This window comes from Pecten maximus, chromosome 3 (genome assembly GCF_902652985.1).
Source record: "Pecten maximus chromosome 3, xPecMax1.1, whole genome shotgun sequence".
In the NCBI taxonomy this organism is placed as follows: Eukaryota; Metazoa; Mollusca; class Bivalvia; order Pectinida; family Pectinidae; genus Pecten; species Pecten maximus.
The window spans coordinates 5,362,918-5,380,891 of record NC_047017.1 but is presented as its reverse complement, the minus strand read 5'-3'; positions in this window follow the sequence as shown (position 1 = coordinate 5,380,891).

The window sequence follows — 17,974 nt, the reverse complement described above, 5'->3', positions numbered from 1 at the left end:
AGTGATTTACGTTTTCACGTTTTATATTCATTGTGATCAATATTATGGGAAAGTTAGGCACGCATCAGCCTGAAAATAATTTTTAGGTTACTTATACTGAACTTATGTATTTAATTTCCCTTGCAGATTAATAAATCTATTTCTGAAGCTCCCAGATCAATGAATTGATGACAGTTGTAACACATTTCATTGTGAAATGAATTGCGAAACATAAGTTATGATTTCAATTATAAGTTCATGTATAACAGTTCCACTGTAAATGTATTTTTTTTATATTGGTGATAATTAAACCTTACTCATACACTAACCTACTAAGTCTAACCCATAAACTATCCCGCATTAAATCTTACTTGTAAGCTATCACCATTAAGCCTAATTCCTACGCTATCCCAATTTAAAGTAAATCATAAACTATCCCCATTAAACCTATCGCATCAGCTATCCCAATTAAACTTAACACATAAACTATCCCCCTTACGCTAACCCATTAGCTATCCCCTTTAAACCTAACTCATGAAATATTCCATTAACACTAACTCAAAAACTATCCCCATAACACCTAACCTATTAACTATTTCATTAAACCTAATCATACACTATCCACATTAAAGCTAACACATGAGCCATCCCCATTAAACCGAACACACAAACTGTCCCTAAAGCTAATCTATAAGCCATCACCATTTAACTGATCAACTCCACAAAATCAGGTTCATTGTCGACAAAAGTCTAAGGTTTCAATTTAAGTAGTGATTGCCGTCTTACAAAAGTATATACTTTTATCAAAACACAAATTATATTTCTGAACATTATTAAAAGATGTTATACGTATATCACAGAGAGACACGCGAAATGTTTGAACTGATATACAGAATATAGACATCACAGGTAAAAAAAAATCAGAAACGTGCTTTGACACAAGTAAGAAAGTCGTCATCTTCTTTATTAACAGGTTTAGCATGCATCCGCTGTTACGGCCTTTCATTGGACGAGAACAGATAGGGAAACGAAGAAAATGGACATAGCATGGAGTAATAGGCAAGAAAGGGAAGAATAGTGAGTCGTTTGTTGTATCTAGACTGCTATAATGTTGAAGACGACTCCTAATCAAATGTATTTTTATTTTTTTATTTTTTTTTAAGTCATTTCCTAAATCTATATTTTTGGATGGTTACATAAATTGATATCAATTATGGTTTGTTTTGAAATAGACGTTGTGAGCGTCGGTGCTGCTTAAAGATTGATGCAATATATTTCAATATTTTCCATTTTTTTGCGCCTCTGAAATGCAACATCGTCAGCTCAATGTCGTCAACACCAAATGTTAGCCACGCCCCGAAATAGACATTACACCTGTCAATTAAAATGACGTGATATCGGCCTTGAGCTGCCAACCAATCCTTGTTGCAGACGATTCTAGTGTCCGTTGAGCATGCGTGTAATTATCAAGTTTTAGTGTTGTCTGCAAAAAAAAGGCAGCCATGTTTCAAAGTTTTGAATTGATGAACGTTTGAACGAGAAGGCGAACGAAAAGGGCTCATGGACGATACCAAACATCATTTGACAATGAAAAAAAATGGTGATATTCAACTGTTTTATGTTGCACGAGGTAATGTATTCATTATGAGGTAAACGCAAAGATATTCCTCAAAATTAAAAGAAAAAAACTGATCTGACTGAAACACTTGATAGTATACTGCCTCCTTCAAAACTGAAGATAGTTTGTTTTACAGGACTTTTCATCCCGCCAATATCCAACATGTCGACACATTGTGGTTCGTGCCCAATGAAAATGTCATTTTAATTACAATAGGGATGCATATCTTGTGACTCAAACTTTACTTCAGTTAATTCATTTGTGCTGGCTTTTAACCATTAACTTTAGAATTGATGTCATAATTAATCAAAGAGCCATCTTAATGAGAATTCATGCGAGATTTTATGAATCGTGTCTCAATGTTAGAGCTTGATAATGGTTTGTTTTGAAATAGACGTTATGAGTGTCGGTGCTGTTTAAAGATTGATGTAATACATTTCAATATTTTCCAATTTTTGCGCCTCTGAAATGCAACATCGTCAACTCAATGTCGTCAACACCAAATGTTAGCCACGCCCCGAAATGGACATTACACCTGTCAATTAAATGACGTGATATCGGCCTTGAGCTGCCAACCAATCCTTGTTGCAGACGAGTCTAGTGTCCGTTGAGCATGCGTGTAATTGTGAAGTTTTAGTGTCGTCTGCAAAAAAAAGGTAGCCATGTTTTAAAGTTTTGAATTGATGAATATTTGAACGAGAAGACGAACAAAATGGGCTCATGGAAGATACCAAACAACGTTTGACAATGAATAGAATGGTGATATTCAATTGTATTATATTGGTTGCATGAGATAATGTATTCATTATGAGTTGAAACGCAAAGATGTTCCTCAAAATTAAAAAAAGAAGTTTTCGTTAGAACTGATTTGACTGAAGCACTGGATAGTATACTGCCTCCTTCAAAACTGAAGATATTTTGTTTTACAGGACTTTCATCTCGCCAATATCCAACATGTCGACACATTGTGGTTCGTGCCCAGTGACAATGTCGTTTTGATTACAATAGGGATGCATATCTTGTGACTCAAACTTTACTTAGTTATTTTATTGGTGCTGGCTTTTAACAATTAACTTTAGAATTGATGTCATAATTAATCAAAGTGCCATCTTAAGGAGTTTTCATGTGAGATTTTATGAATCGTGTCTCAATGCTTGATTGAAATATACTCCAGAATTAAATTTCTTAAAATAAAAGAAACTAGACTACGCTTATCTACGAATTGATTTTTGGAATAAGACCAGAAAATGTCTAAGACATAAATTCCCCGCTGCCACTCGACACCCCTAAACACAGTTTGGTGAGGATTGCATCAGCAGTTCCTGAGAGTAGCTAGTTACATTACGTCGGGACGGGATGAAACGCGACGCGACGGGACGAGACGAGACGCGACGGGATGAAACGCGACGCGACGGGACGGGACTCATTGCGTCGGTACGAGCTCGGGCCACACTAAATGCCTTAATGCCTAAACCCCCACCCACCCTCTGCCCATTTCATGACGGGGATAATAAAATATATTTGCGGAAGCGTTTGGATGAAGGCGACAGAAGAGCAGGCATGCTGTTTTCATTGTTCAGCGTTTGTCTAAATGTCTGGTGAGTATCGTATCTTTTGTTTTATTTATCTTACACGTTCTCGATATTACCGCATGTACTTAATCGAAATACTTCCATGAATATTGAAATGCATGTAAAGGTTTCCATTCGGTGAATCTCGTCATTTTTTGGCGCTTGAAAAAGCAGAATCATTATATATATCATTTTGACGAGCTCTTGTGGTAGTCCTGGGCTAAGATACTTGAAAAATGGCAAAGCCGTAACGTGAATCATTCAGTCAGGTATTCAGCACAATTAGATACCAGAGTGGAGAGCTTCAATGCTGGGACCTAAACATTAGCCTATAAGGATATTACATTTGCCGTCGCGCTGTTGACGCATCGTTGAAATGTTCAAATTAATATGTATCATTGGAATTTTATAAATAAATAGACTAAAAACGTGCCTAGACTATTTGGTTGTGGTGCTTGAACATTTCTAAAACGTGAAAAAAAAACACAAAAAAACCCCACACAAAAAACCCCGTGTTTTATGGTTAATCTCCGTGATAATATACCGTTGTAACATATTGATTTTCATCCTTAGCCGGATATATGATTACGGAGTACCTACATATGTACGTATGCGACCGTTCTTCCAGACTGCATGTCTTTGGAAAATTCATTCAAGTTTTATTACGAAAGGGAGGAACCATTCACAGGATGAAGATGTCCAACAAATTGGATCTGTCGTTCAAATGCTGGAAAATGGTACATACATATTTTCTATAATCACGCAATGCTATAATATGTACAGTATAGCGGGTCGTTTTGTAGAAATGTGAGTTGAAATCCAGATAGAATCGTATAAGTCACTCATCGTTTTAAATGAACCATCAGATTTGACATGAATATCATACGTTTGTACGACTTGTACGAGACTTTTATTTAGCCTATATCAACATACGTACACATCGACCATGGGGTTCATATCCAAAGACGATGTCATTCTACAATAGGCATGCGTTCCTTGTGACTCAAAACTTCACTATGGTAATGTTTACGACACACGGGCACTAAACTTCAACAGATAAAACTTCGTGATTTATTACCGCTGTTTTGAATTATCTATTTTACAATTAATTTTGGAGCTCTCTTCCTACTGCTGTCGTTACGTCACCAACGAAAACGTTTGAATCCCGATTGAATAAGCATTGGGGGCAAGCTGAATGTTTTTGCAATCATGAGATATACAATAACGAACAGATCCATATTTCGGGAAAAACTCATTGTAATATATAGGCTAAGATTGCCTGCGTCCAGTAATAATATTATTATCAATAATGATTGCGAAACAAGTTCTATCAACGTACATTTTGTATATTAATCAAACTGGTTTGTCCGGATGTAAGCGCGCGAGGGGTTAACTCGGAGAGGAAACCGGGAAATCCCACGTGGTCGGTCAGGCAAACCCATACCTTTCCATGTCCGATCGGGGAATCGAACTCCAGTCGCCTGGGTGAAAGGCGAGCGAGTTATCACTGTTACCGTTCATCAAGTTGCATTAATTGTAAATTTAATAGATAAATATTTAGATATATTGTCGTTTAATTAAGCAATTCCAATTTAAACGCAATTTATTTTGATTTTCGAATGTTTGGGGCTGGCGGGACTGTATATACAGTTCCGAGTGGCAGAACACGGCGGGCAGGCATATAATTGTTACCGTTTCTGATATTATGTGGTATTTATTTGTGTTGTACGTATATTATTAGGCTGTGTGCTGACCTGCCAATAGTGTTGCTAGGGGGTTACACTAGCCCGAGTTTCCTCTGGCCCTGACACCATGTCTAGGGTGCCTACACCAGACATGGTGTCAAGGCCAGAGGAAACTCGGGCTAGAAGTTACACTGGCAGACTTATTTCTAACTGGCTATCCTAAGAGTTTATGACAGGGATATGCATAGTGTAATCAATATAGTAACGAACCCACTAATGCTTGTCAAGTGAATCTGGGAGCTGTGGGATTGGTGATTATGATTCCACAGGTTGCAGATGTTGGTTACCGTCTTGCCATGGGTTTGGGTATATATACAAACTCTGCTAGGTCAGAGAGCAAGTGGCTTTAAGTCCGGTTCCTTCAGCATGGATCTTTTGCGTGTGTCCGGCCAAGAACCCGCCCGCCATGTTCTGAAGTTGTACAATTCGACATTAAATGAGGCTGTGGCCGTTAAATCCAATATGTTGTTCGGTTTAATTTATCATGAGAAAATGTCTTAAAATAATTTGTAATATACACTGGAGTCCGATAGCAGAATCTCGTTGGCTTCCGGCGATGGGAACTAACTGTTTGATTGATACATTTAAGAATCTAATAAGTCAGGTGACTTGTTATGTATTAATCATCTGTAGCAATAACGGACTTAAAAACAACAAAGCAAAATTAAAAAAAAAAAAAAAAAAGAAAAAAGGTACAGTATATCACTGAAAGTGATAGTGACTGGACAGGAGGTTGGCTAGATGTTTTTGACCAGTACATACAGGAAAAGATAACTCTGTATAGTATTTGAAGTTATCTGCCCCTGTTACTGTGCTTGATAGTTTCCTTCACTACGAAACTCTGTAGCCGCGTGACGGAAAACTCCCCAATTAAAGTCGGATTATGAGGTAAGAACATTCTACTGGATAGGTAAAAATACACACTAGTATAGAAGAACAGCTATTAATTATGTTAAATTAGTTTCAGAGTCAAGTTTTATAGCATTTAATGTGAAGTTAATGGACATTGTGTCTATACCACGTTTTTAATTTCAGATAACAAAATGGGTTATCAAGTAAAATTGGTCTTACTGTATTCAAATGTAGTTAATTTACAAGTATGTAGTTCAAGTGGTTATGATTGTGACATTATGAAACGGCTAAATACAGATAATTAATCCACGTAACAATGTCATCTACTGTTTAACGTTGATGAGTTATAGTATAATTTTATGTGTATTTTTATACATATTATAATACAGAATGTATGTTTTTTTTTATCTTTAAGGGTATAAATTAAGATGCAAACTTCAACTGAATTATTTTACACGATTGAGTTGTGAATATCGTTGGCATTGCGCACTATTTACCTGAAGGATTTTTAATTAATCTTTCGGCAAATGAAACCGTTTCCTAGTTGTTAAATCATGTAAATCAGTCATAAGGTAATTCAGTTGTCTACAGAGCGTATAACGAGACAAAAACAAAACATAGCTATCATAAAAAAACAAAGAATTTTGATAACATTGATAACACAATAACAAATCAGACCAGTAATGTATATATATGTGTGTGTATTTTTTGTTGTAGAAAACAAAACTGAAGCTCACAATGTTCGCTACACTGTTGTCATGTTATGTATTCATGACGTCATAATAGCTTTACCTGGTTTCTTCTCTATGACGTCATAAAAAAAAACCTTCTCGAAACGATTAACATGTGCCGCAAAATGCATATTTCCAAAAGCTACGAGGTTAAAAAGACTTGTGTGACACGCCATATTAACATTTTGATTAGCCAATCTAATTAAATCAGACTTGTAATTCACCACTCCCCGCGATACGCTGCAATACTAGTATAATGTAGTGTATCGTAGAGGAGTGTAAGCCTGGTGTTGTGCTATGCTTGTTGATATGTCACCAGGCTATAGTTCTTTAGATTTGACCAGATATGTCAATGTGTGGTAGATGAAACAGGAAACTCTTACTCTCCTGGAGTACATTACACTCTTTATACTTTTTCATGATTCTTCATGCAAAAGTACATTTTTGTTCTTATTTTGCCATTGTTTTTATCAATTTCTAGGTATCAATAAGCAAGCCAAAATTGGAATAAATATACGTCTGTATCGAAGAGACGTAGACATGGATTTATATCAATTACAATATATATATATATGGTACAGTTCTGTTCATGGGAACGGTCGAAAGCTTCCGGTGTAGCTTGTGGCCGTTCGGTAAAGTTCTGGACACGGGATCGGTCGAAAGCTTGACGCCCGTCCGGTACAGCTCTGTACATGTGAACGGTCGAAAGCTTGACGCCCGTACGGTAAAGTTCTGTACTTGGGAACGGTCCAAAGCTTGACTCTCGTCTGGTACAGCTCTGTACTTGGGAACGGTCGAAAGCTTGACTCTCGTCTGGTACAGCTCTGTACTTGGGAACGGTCGAAAGCTTGACTCTCGTCTGGTACAGCTCTGTACATGGGAACGGTCGAAAGATTGACGCCCGTACGGTAAAGTTCTGTACTTGGGAACAGTCGAAAGCTTGACTCCCGTCTGGTACAGCTCTGTACATGGGAACGGTCGAAAGATTGATGCCTGTTCGGTATAAATCTTGACATTGGACGTCAAGTATTTACCTCTGATTTTGTTTGAAACTCGCTTTTTATATTTTTTTTTTTTATATTTTAAATTTTAATAATAAGGATTGAACTTGACGATAAATGTAGACAGAAAACCAAAATGTTCAGAGAAAGCTTTACTTTTCGGTCTGAGCACCGATAGGATCATGGAGTCCAAAGTGACCTTCATTCTTAATATAGAGATTCTTTATAGATATTTTCATATTTCACATGATTTTCTCTGCATGAAGTTTGTACCTGATTGAAGTAGGGAGGGAATTATTTGCCTAACCAATTGTTAGGTATTTTTAAACACTATCTGTCGATTACCTTTCAGAAATTAAAAATGGAAGATACAAGCACGCTTCTTTTTGGAGTGAAGTTAGTAACTAACAAAACAAGCGCAAAATGGGACCTTGGCGCCATCTTTGGTAAGTGTCTTCCATTGGACTTTTTTTTATTGATTTTTTTTTCTGTATGTAAGTAAAGTTGTATACTGTAAATGGCTGTTCTAGTCTTGCCTGTATTTCTGACCAGTCTTCAATTCCATATTGCTAATCAATGTCCTGTTAAGGTCAAATCGTCTGACGCTAACCTGGGTTTTTGTTATGTTAACAGATCATTTCAAAGACGTACTGCCCGATGATATTCCTGTATGGCCAAGATGGTCATTGGCAACACAAGACATCACAGTATCTAATAGCACATTTCTAGAACTGGAATTTCCTGAGGAAACTGCAAAAAGTAAGCTCTCAATTCCAGATATGAAGGTTTTGAGAATGAACATATTCTAATATTGCAATTTTTAGAGGAATACCCACGTTTTGTATCCCAGCTCTTTCGTGAGGTTCGAGCGATTTCTCTGTATCGTTTGGTGTATTCCACTGTGTGCGACCTTGTAGTAACTACGACGTCAAACATGGCGCCGAATTAGGATTGGGTAGGGAGATATGGTTTTTCTGTGCCCTCTATTTGAGAAACTCAAGATATCGGCATTTACCTTTCCTAAATGCTGTGTTTGATTTGTTTACTGTTTTGTAGATATAATTACTCTATAACTCGTCCTCGAATGGTTTGAACGTTGCGAGACGTCTGACCGAGAATTAAACGTATTTGTCGTTTTCGTTATTACAGTAGCTGCAGATCAGAAGAGAGCCGAGTACCAAGAGAAATACAGGAAATTTCTTTTCCCAGAAATATACGCCGGGGAGGAATTCAGCCGTCTGGTCAAAAGGAAGTTATGTGAACAACGTAAGCTCATATCTGTTTTATTCCATCTTAATCATCAAATGATCATGATAGAAGGTAGTTCTGCTCATTGGCCAGGTACCACCGGGATTTATATTGATAATTGTTTTATACCTCGTTTCCATTTGAAGAGCTTTAAATTACAAAATCACACCATATTTAAATATACATGTACATGTAATACTGTATCATGGGCTGATGTGTTTGTTTGTAATCCGGAAGTTTCCGATCGGTCTTTTGAAAATCTGATATGGATCGGTAAGTCGGCCCAAACATCAGAGATACATATGTATTCGGTTTAAGGTGTTTGTCGAAGTCATTGGATCGGTTAGAAAAACTTGAAAAAGACTGTAAAATATTGATGTGACTGTTATTTTTAGGTAAGAGTGGAAAGGCAAAGCTTGCACAAACATTGAAGAAAGACAGACACATGGCAATGAAGAAGGAGGAAGATAATAGAGTCGAGAGAGAAATAATGGAATTGGAAGAGAAGAATAGAGAAGAGAACAGAGCTGAGAGAGAAATAATGGAATTGGAAGTGAAGAGCAGAGAAGAGAACAGATCTGAGAGTGAAATAATGAAACTGGGAGATTTCCTGATGGAAACATCCGACATCTACCAAACGACAAACAGGAGAATCCGCTGCTTTTCCTGCATCTGTGCCTGCTAATTTTTGTATGCCTGTTTCTGAATGGCTTTCCAAATATTTAGTTTGTCTTATTATATACCCGTGTAGGTTCAATTCAGGAGTATTGTAAATGCTAGATGTTAAAACTACGCCCACACGGTGCAATCTGTTCCAATATTGAACTGTATATCTTATATCTATATGTTGATATGTTTCGTATATCTTTATTTATAACTTATATTATACTAGCTTCATAACGTTATCTTCAGCAGCATCACATATAATTTTAATATTTTTTTATCATTACGCCCACCAAGTTCAATCAGTATCTATATTCTACAATATAATTACGTTGCTTCAATGATGTCCCACCTGGACCAATTCCTTCACTAGCCAGATATGTGTTTATGATAAAACTTTTAATTGTCCGGGGTTCTTGTGAATGTGAGTTACAATATTGGGTTGACTAGCGTGATTAATAGTGTAAGTTACAAAATTGGATTGCTAAATGCTCTAACAGTAGGAATTGGGGTGGTTTAGTAAGTAGCGGTTGGTTACAGTAGGTAGTGGGTTGGTTCCAAAACCAAGATGTCTCCCTAGAAATATAACCTATAAATTCTCTCCATCAAACATAGTTTATAAACTATCACTATTGAACATTTACCAGCGAAATATCAAATTCAACCTCAATTAACTAATAAATCATCCAAATTAACTTTACCTATCAACTACCCCGATTAAACAAAACCCATGAAATACTACCACTAAACCTAACCTGTATATTATCACCATTAAATCTTACTCATTAACTTTCCCCATTAAACCTAACCCTTTATCTATCTCAGCTAAACCTAACCCACAACTATTCCCAATAAACCTAATCCTCTATCTACCCCAATTAGACCTAATCAATAAACTATCCCTACTTAAACTAACACCAAAAACTATCCCATACACCTTAACACATCAACTACCAAATTTAACCCAACACATAAACTATCCCCATAACACCTGACCATTAACTATCCTCATTACACCTAACCATTAACTATCCCCATAACACCTAACTCATAAACTATCCCCATAACACCTAACCATTAACTATCCCCATTACACCTAACCATAAACTATCCCCATTACACCTAACCATAAACTATCCCCATAACACCTAACTCATAAACTATCCCCATTACACCTAACCATAACTATCCCCATTACACCTAACTAATAAACTATCCCCATTACACCTAACCATTAACTATCCCATTACACCTAACCATTAACTATCCCCATAACACCTAACCATTAACTATCCCCATTACACCTAACCATTAACTATCCTCATTACACCTAACCATTCACTATCCCCATTACACCTAACCATTAACTATCCCCATAACACCTAACCATTAACTATCCCCATTACACCTAACCATAAACTATCCCCATTACACCTAACTCATTAACTATCCCCATTACACCTAACCATAAACTATCCCCATAACACCTAACCATTAACTATCCCCATTACACCTAACTCATTAACTATCCCCATTACACCTAACCATTCACTATCCCCATAACACCTAACCATTGACTATCCCCATTACACCTAACCATAAACTATCCCCATAACACCTAACCATTCACTATCCCCATTAAACTATCCCCATAACAAACCTAACCATTCACTAGCTCCCCATGACACCTAACTCATAAACGAGCCCCATAAGCACCTAACCATTAACTATCCCCATTAACACCTAACCATTCACTATCCCATTACATTACACTCACCAAAATTTAAACTATCCCCATTACCACCTAACTCATAACTATCCCCATTACACCTAACCATAAACTATCCCCATTACACCTAACCATTAACTATCCCCATTACACCTAACTCATAAACTATCCCCATTACACCTAACTCATTATCTATCCCCATTACACCTCACCATTAACTATCCCCATAACACCGAACTCATAAACTATCCAAATTACACCTGACCATTAACTATCCCCATAACACCTAACCATTAACTATCCCCATTACACCTGACCATTAACTATCCCCATTACACCTGACCATTAACTATCCCCATGACACCTAACCATAACTATCCCCATAAACACCTAACCATGATCACTAGCCACATTCACTTAAACTCATAACTTCCCATATAACACCTAATCCATTCACTAATCCCCACCTAACCATAACAGTCCCCATTGACACCTAACCATAAAATATCCCCATACACCAACCAGTAAACGACCCCATACACCTAACTCAAACTATCCCCATTACACCAACCATAACTATCCCCATTACACCTGAACCATAACTATCCCCATACACCTAACCAGAACTATCCCCATTACAAACCCACACCTAACCATAACTATCCCCATTAACACCTAACCATTAAACTATCCCCAGTACACCTAACCATAACTATCCCCATACAACCTGAACCATATAACTATCCCCAACACACCTAACCATTAACTATCCCCATACTACCTAACTATCCTACACTAATACCCATACACCAACCAAACATCCAGACACCAACCATAACACCCATAAACCTAACCAAACTACCCCAGGACACCTAACCATAACGATCCCCAGGTACACCTAACCAGAAACGAGCCCCAGACACCGAACCAGGAACGAGCCCCAGACACCGAACCAGAAACGAGCCCATTACACCTAACCATTCACTATCCCCATTACACCTAACACATACACTATCCCCAATACACCTAACCATTAACTATCCCCATTACACCTAACCATAAACTATCCCCATTACACCTAACTCATAAGCTATCCCCATTACACCTAACCATTAACTATCCCCATTACACCTAACCATTAACTATCCCCATTACACCTAACCATAAACTATCCCCATAACACCTAACTCATAACTATCCCCATTACACCTAACCATTAAACTATCCCCATTACACCTAACTCATAAACTATCCCCATTACACCTAACCATAAACTATCCCCATTACACCTAACCATAAACTATCCAAATTACACCTAACTCATCAACTATCCCCATTACACCTAACCATTAACTATCCCCATAACACCTAACCATAAACTATCCCCATTACACCTAACTCATAAGCTATCCCCATAACACCTAACCATTAACTATCCCCATTACACCTAACCATCAACTATCCCCATTACACCTAACCATTAACTATCCCCATTACACCTAACCATTAAATATCCCCATTACACCTAATTCATTAACTATCCCCATTACACCTAACCTTTAACTATCCTCATTACACCTAACCATGAACTATCCCCATAACACCTAACCATTAACTTTCCCCATTACACCTAACCATCAACTATTCCCATTACACCTAACCATTAACTATCCCCATTACACCTAACCATTAACTATCCCCATTACACCTAACCATAAACTATCCCCATTACACCTGACCATTAACTATCCCCATTACACCTAACCATTAACTATCCCCATAACACCTAACTCATAAACTATCCCCATTACACCTAACCATAAATTATCCCCATTACACCTAACTCATAAACTATCCCCAGTGCACCTAACTCATAAACTATCCCCATAACACCTTACCATAAACTATCCCCATTACACCTAACTCATAAACTATCCCCATTGCACCTAACCATCAACTATCCCCATTACACCTAACCATTTACTATCCCCATTACACATAACCATTAACTATCCCCATAACACCTAACCATAAACTATCCCCATTACACCTAACCATTAACTATCCCCATTACACCTAACTCATCAACTATCCCCATTACACCTAACCATTAACTATCCCCATTACACCTAACCATAAACTATCCCCATTACACCTAACCATTAACTATCCCCATTACACCTAACTCATAAACTATCCCCATTACACCTAACCATTAACTATCCCCATTACACCAAACCATTAACTATCCCCATTACATCTAACTCATTCACTATCCCCAATACACATATCCTTCACTATCCGAATTACACAGAACCCATTCAATATCCCAATTAAACCTAGGTAGGCTCTGCGTCGGTAAGAGTAGATAGTAGGTTGGTTACAGTAGGTAGTAGGTTGGTTACAGTAGGTTGTGGGTTGGTTACAGTAGGTAGTGGGTTGGTTACAGTAGGTTGTGGGTTGGTTACAGTAGGTTGTGTGTTGGTTACATTAGGTAGTGGGTTGGTTACAGTAGGTTGTGGGTTGGTTACAGTAGGTAGTGGGTTGGTAACAGTAGGTAGTGGGTTGGTTACAGTAGGTAGCGGGTCGGTTACAGTAGGTAGTGTGTTGGTTACAGTAGGTAGTGTGTTGGTTACAGTAGGTAGTGTGTTGGTTACAGTAGGTAGTGTGTTGGTTACAGTTTGTTGTGGGTTGGTTACAGTAGGTAGTGTGTTGGTTACAGTAGGTAGTGTGTTGGTTACAGTAGGTAGTCAGTTGGTTTCAGTAGGTAGTGTGTTGGTTACAGTAGGTAGTGGGTTGGTTACAGTAGGTAGTGGGTTGGTTACATTAGGTAGTGGTTTGGTTACAGTAGGTAGTGGGTTGGTTACAGTAGGTAGTGGGTTGGTTACAGTAGGTAGTGTGTTGGTTACAGTAGGTAGTGGTTTGGTTACAGTAGGTAGTGTGTTGGTTACAGTAGGTAGTGGGTTGGTTACAGTAGGTAGTAGGTTGGTTACAGTTTGTTGTGGGTTGGTTACATTAGGTAGTGTGTTGGTTACAGTAGGTTGTGGTTTGGTTACATTAGGTAGTGTGTTGGTTACAGTAGGTTGTGGGTTGGTTACAGTAGATTGTGGGTTGGTTACAGTAGGTAGTGTGCTGGTTACAGTAGGTAGTGTGTTGGTTACAGTAGGTAGTGGGTTGGTTACAGTTTGTTGTGGGTTGGTTACAGTAGGTAGTGGGTTGGTTACAGTAGGTAGTGTGTTGGTTACAGTAGGTAGTGGGTTGGTTACAGTAGGTAGTGGGTTGGTTACAGTAGGTAGTGGGTTGGTTACAGTAGGTTGTGGGTTGGTTACAGTAGGTTGTGGGTTGGTTACAGTAGGTAGTGGGTTGGTTACAGTAGGTAGTGGGTTGGTTACAGTAGGTAGTAGGTTGGTTACAGTAGGTTGTGGGTTGGTTACAGTATATAGTGCGTTGGTTACAGTAGGAAGTGTGTTGGTTACAGTAGGTAGTGGGTTGGTTACAGTAGGTAGGTTACAGTAGGTAGTGGGTTGGTTACAGTAGGTAGTGGGTTGGTTACAGTAGGTTGTGGGTTGGTTACAGTAGGTTGTGGGTTGGTTACAGTAGGTTGTGGGTCGGTTACAGTAGGTAGTGGGTTGGTTACAGTAGGTTGTGGGTTGGTTACAGTAGGTAGTGGGTTGGTTACAGTAGGTTGTGGGTTGGTTACAGTAGGTAGTGGGTTGGTTACAGTAGGTAGTGGGTTGGTTACAGTAGGTTGTGTGTTGGTTACAGTTGGTAGTGGGTTGGTTACAGTAGGTAGGTTACAGTAGGTAGTGGGTTGGTTACAGTAGGTAGTTGGTTGGTTACAGTAGGTTGTGGGTTGGTTACAGTAGGTAGTGGGTTGGTTACAGTAGGTAGTGGGTTGGTTACAGTAGGTAGTGGGTTGGTTACAGTAGGTAGTGGGTTGGTTACAGTAGGTTGTGGGTTGGTTACAGTAGGTAGTGGGTTGGTTACAGTAGGTAGTAGGTTGGTTACAGTAGGTAGTGTGTTGGTTACAGTAGGTAGTGGGTTGGTTACAGTAGGTAGTGGGTTGGTTACAGTAGGTAGTGGTGTTGGTTACAGTAGGTAGTGGGTTGGTTACAGTAGGTAGTGGGTTGGTTACAGTAGGTAGTGGGTTGGTTACAGTAGGTAGTGGGTTGGTTACAGTAGGTAGTGGGTTGGTTACAGTAGGTAGTGTGTTGGTTACAGTAGGTAGTGGGTTGGTTACAGTAGGTAGTGGGTTGGTTACAGTAGGTAGTGTGTTGGTTACAGTAGGTAGTGGGTTGGTTACAGTAGGTAGTGGGTTGGTTACAGTAGGTAGTGGGTTGGTTACAGTAGGTAGTGGGTTGGTTACAGTAGGTAGTGGTTGTTACAGTAGGTAGTGGGTTGGTTACAGTAGGTTGTGGGTTGGTTACAGTAGGTAGTGGGTTGGTTACAGTAGGTAGTGGGTTGGTTACAGTAGGTAGGGGTAGTGGGTTGGTTACAGTAGGTTGTGGGTTGGTTACAGTAGGTAGTGGGTTGGTTACAGTAGGTAGTGTGTTGGTTACAGTAGGTAGTGTGTTGGTTACAGTAGGTAGTGGGTTGGTTACAGTAGGTAGTGGGTTGGTTACAGTAGGTAGTGTGTTGGTTACAGTAGGTTGTTGGTGTTGGTTACAGTAGGTAGTGGGTTGGTTACAGTAGGTAGTGGGTTGGTTTCAGTAGGTAGTGTGTTGGTTACAGTAGGTAGTGTGTTGGTTACAGTTTGTTGTGGGTTGGTTACAGTAGGTAGTGGGTTGGTTACAGTTTGTTGTGGGTTGGTTACAGTAGGTAGTGTGTTGGTTACAGTAGGTAGTGGGTTGGTTACAGTAGGTAGTGTGTTGTTACAGTAGGTAGTGTGTTGGTTACAGTAGGTAGTGGGTTGGTTACAGTAGGTAGTGTGTTGGTTACAGTAGGTTTTGGGTTGGTTACAGTAGGTAGTGGGTTGGTTACATTAGGTAGTGGGTTGGTTACATTAGGTAGTGTGTTGGTTACAGTAGGTAGTGTGTTGGTTACAGTAGGTAGTGGGTTGGTTACATTAGGTAGTGGGTTGGTTACATTAGGTAGTGGGTTGGTTACATTAGGTAGTGAGTTGGTTACAGTAGGTAGTGTGTTGGTTACAGTTTGTTGTGGGTTGGTTACAGTAGGTAGTGTGTTGGTTACAGTAGGTTGTGGGTTGGTTACAGTTTGTTGTGGGTCGGTTACAGTAGGTAGTAGGTAGTAGGTGTAGTTTAGGGTTTTGGTTGATGTTGGTAACTTCAGGTTATTTAGAAAAAATGCTAATCTGTGATGTGCGATAGAGCTATTCCCAGTTAGCTGCTTTTCAAAATATAATGAAGTAACTGAGTGATACCAAAAGAGGTATAGAGTTTGGTTAAGTCAAGATATTAGGTTTAATTGATTAGTTAATGATTTATGTTTAAAGGGAAAAAATAATAGTTAGGTTTAATGGGGATATTTTATGAGTTAGGTGTAATGAGAATATTTTATGAGTTAGGTGTAATGGGGATAGTTTATGAGTTAGGTGTTATGGGGATAGTGAATGGTTAGGTGTTATGGGGATAGTGAATGGTTAGGTGTAATGGGGATAGTTTATGAGTTAGGTGTAATGGGGATAGTTTATGGTTAGGTGTAATGGGGATAGTTTATGAGTTAGGTGTTATGGGGATAGTGAATGGTTAGGTGTAATGGGGATAGTTTATGGTTAGGTGTAATGGGGATAGTTTATGAGTTAGGTGTTATGGGGATAGTGAATGGTTAGGTGTTATGGGGATAGTTTATGAGTTAGGTGTTATGGGGATAGTTTATGGTTAGGTGTAATGGGGATAGTTTATGAGTTAGGTGTTATGGGGATAGTGAATGGTTAGGTGTTATGGGGATAGTTTATGAGTTAGGTGTTATGGGGATAGTGAATGGTTAGGTGTTATGGGGATAGTTTATGAGTTAGGTGTTATGGGGATAGTTTATGAGTTAGGTGTAATGGGGATAGTTTATGAGTGTAATGGGGATAGTTAATGGTTCGGTGTTATGGGGATAGTTAATGGTTAAGTGTAATCGGGATAGGTGATGGTTAGGTGTAATGGGGATAGTTATATTGGTTAGGTGTTATGGGGATAGTTTATGGTTCGGGGTAATGGGGATAGTTAATGGTTAGGTGTAATGGGGATAGTTGATGTGTTAGGTGTATGGGGATAGTTAATGGTTAGGTGTTATGGGGATAGTTAATGGTTAGGTGTAATGGGGATAGTTTATGGTTAGGTGTTATGGGGATAGTTAATGGTTAGGTGTTATGGGGATAGTTGATGAGTTAGGTGTTAATGGGGATAGTTAATGGTTAGGTGTAATGGGGATAGTTAATGGTTAGGTGTTATGGGGATAGTTTATGAGTTAGGTGTTATGGGGATAGTAAATGGTCAGGTGTAATGGGATAGTTTATGAGTTGGGTTAAATTAGGTAGTTGATGTGTTAAGGTGTATGGGGATAGTTTTTGGTGTTAGTTTAAGTAGGGATAGTTTATTGATTAGGTCTAATTGGGATAGATAGAGGATTAGGTTTAATGGAAATAGTTGATGGGTTAGGTTTAGCTAAGATAGATAAAAGGTTAGGTTTAATTGGGATAGTTAATGAGTAGATTTAATGGGGATAATATAGAGGTTAGGTTTAGTGGTAGTATTTCATGGGTTTTTGTTTAATTGGGATAGTTGATAGGTAAAGTTAATTTGGATGATCTATTAGTTAATTGAGGTTTAATTTAATATTCCCTGGTAAAGGTTCAATAGTGATAGTTAGTAAACTAGGTTTGATGGAGAG